Here is a 2,769-nt window from a genome sequence, read left to right on the forward strand (position 1 = left end):
CGCCCTCAGCCCCTCACTGGGGGATTCTAGGCAGGGGCTCTACAACTGAGCCACGCCTTAGCTCCTCATTGGGGGATCCTAGGCAGGGGCTCTGCCACTGAGCCACGCCTTAGCTCCTCATTGGGGGATTCTAGGCAGGGGCTCTGCCACTGAGCCACACCCTCCACTCTAATACGTATTTTGAACGTCCTTGCCTGGGAGGCTGCTTCTCATCTGTCTAAAGTCCATACCCTTGTATTTCTTTGTTCACAGTTTTCAGGATATCACTTTAATGACTTGTCTACAGACTTTCCTAATTCTCCACTTCCTATTTGAGCTGCTGAGGCTGGAGACCCTGTTGCCCTTTTCAATACATACCCCTAAACTTTACCTGGCTCCTATTCAGACTGCATGACTAACATGCAGGGTTCAGGTATTCACTCACTCAATGGCCCGTTTATCAAGCGTCCACTGAGCACCAGTTGTTTGCCTGGTACTGTCCTTTAAGGTGGACCACATAGGTGGGGACAGTGTGTGCTTCTCACTCCCATGTGACAGAGCCCCTAAGAGCATCATTAAGGTTAAGTGGGGTCGTAAAAGAGGGTCTCTACTGGGAGATGGCTCACACCTTTAATCCCTGTACTCGGGAGGCAGAGGCAGGTCGATCTTTGAGTTAGAGGCCAGCCTAGTTTACAAAGTGAGTTCCAGGACAGCCCGGGCTACACAGAGAAGCCCTGCATCAATCAATCAATCAATCAATCAATCAATCAATCAATCAAAATAAAAGTGCGGCTTTGGCTTGATGAGATTTGTACTTTTATCAGAGAGCCTGGGTTCTGTCCAATCTGCCTCAGCCTCTCTGTGTGTGTCAGAGAAGAGACTCCTGTGAGGCCAAAGCAAGATGGCTGCCTACCAGCCCAGGGAAGAATCCTCACGGTGAGACCCCCCTCACCAGTGCCTTGGTCTTGGGCTTTAGGCGTCTTGAACCACTCATACAGTTCTGTGCCTTGAAGTGCCTCAAGTTGACCACCTTTGGCTATGGACATTCAAGTGGATAAAGACCCACCTCCAGCCTTCTCGGACACTCTGTTAATTCTTGCTTTTTGGAGATAGTTTGTTTGGCAGCCCAGGCTAGCCTCAAACTTACTTTGTGGCCAAGGATGACTTTGAACTCATGAGTCTCCTGCTTCATCTCTAGAGTCCTGGGATTACATGTATGCCCCATGATGCCCAGCCAAAGAGAGCAAGTCTTTTGTTTCAGGCTCTCTGTAGTCCAGGTTAGCCCTGGACTGAGTTAAAACCTCCTGCCTCCTCCTCCACTGGCATATAGGTGTGCATCACCCTGCTTGGTTTATGTGGTGGCTTCGTGAGCACTAGACAGACATTCTACAAGCTGTGCGTGTCCCCAGCTCAATTCTTGAAGTTTATTTCTTTATTTGGGTGTGTGGCTATATCACAACATGTAGGCAGAAGTCAGAGGACAACTTGTGGCAGTTAGTTCTCTCCTTCCACCATGTGGATCCAGCAATGGAACTCAGGTCATCAGGCTCGACAGCAAGAGCATGTACCCATAAGCCATCTTGCTGCCCAGCCACCTCCACCAGCCCAGTTCTCATATTTATTTACTTATTTGCTTTATTCCTCTGGGGTTCTGGGACATGAGGAGGGGGTGGGAGGACTGAGGAGTAGGAGGGAAGAACTCTGAAGCTAGGTGCTCCTGGGAACACCTGTCCTGCCGGAATTCAGGAGCCGCTTCCAAGTCAGCCTGGGCTGTGGAGCAAAACCCTGTCCCAAAGCATGAAACAAGCCCACAGAGATTCAAAAAAGAGCTAGAGCTGTTGGGTGGAAGGGAAAAGGAACCTTAACCCTAGAGGCTTTGACTTTTTCCTGTGGGGAATGAAGAGGCTAAGGCTTGTTCTGTGTGTATGTATGTGTGTGTGTGTGTATGTGTGTGTATGTGTGTATGTGTGTGTGTATGCGTGTGTATGTGTGTATATGTGTGTATGTATGTGTGTATGTGTGTATGTGTGTATGTATATGTGTGTGTATGTATGTGTGTGTATGTGTATGTATATATGTGTGTGTGTGTATGTATATGTGTGTGTATGTGTATGTATGTGTATGTATGTGTGTGTATGTGTGTGTATGTATGTGTGTATGTGTGTGTATGTGTATATGGTGTGTGTGTGTGTATGTATGTGTGTGTATGTATATGTGTCTGTGTGTATGTGTGTGTATGTGTATGTGTGTGTATGTATATGTGTGTGTATGTGTATGTGTGTATATATGTGTATGTATGTGTGTATATGTGTGTGTATGTGTATATATGTGTGTGTATGTGTGTATATGTGTGTATGTGTGTGTATGTATGTGTGTATGTGTATATATGTGTGTGTATGCGTGTGCATGTGTGTGTATGTATGTGTGTATGTGTACATGTGTGTATGTATGTGTGTATATGTGTGTATGTGTGTGTACGTGTGTGTATGTGTGTGTGGTGTATATGTGTGTGTGTATGTGTGTGTGTGTGTGTGTGTGTGTGTGTGGTGGGGGCTGTATAAGAGCTCCCACCAGTGGTTGGCTGCTGTGCCGCCCTCTCTGGACACTGGGGGGTAGAATGGAGTACATGGGTGAGATACCTTTCTTGGCTCTGAAAGGTGAACAGTGGTAGCCTATTGCTGGGCCCCTCCTTCTCCCCTCAAGGTTCATCCTCCTCACCATCCCCTCCTCCTCCTTTCCAGGCTCCTCCTTGTCCTATTCCTCCCACATTGGTGCTACAGTCTGTAGAGA

The sequence above is a fragment of the Mastomys coucha genome, unplaced genomic scaffold (genome assembly GCF_008632895.1).
Source record: "Mastomys coucha isolate ucsf_1 unplaced genomic scaffold, UCSF_Mcou_1 pScaffold21, whole genome shotgun sequence".
In the NCBI taxonomy this organism is placed as follows: domain Eukaryota; kingdom Metazoa; phylum Chordata; class Mammalia; order Rodentia; family Muridae; genus Mastomys; species Mastomys coucha.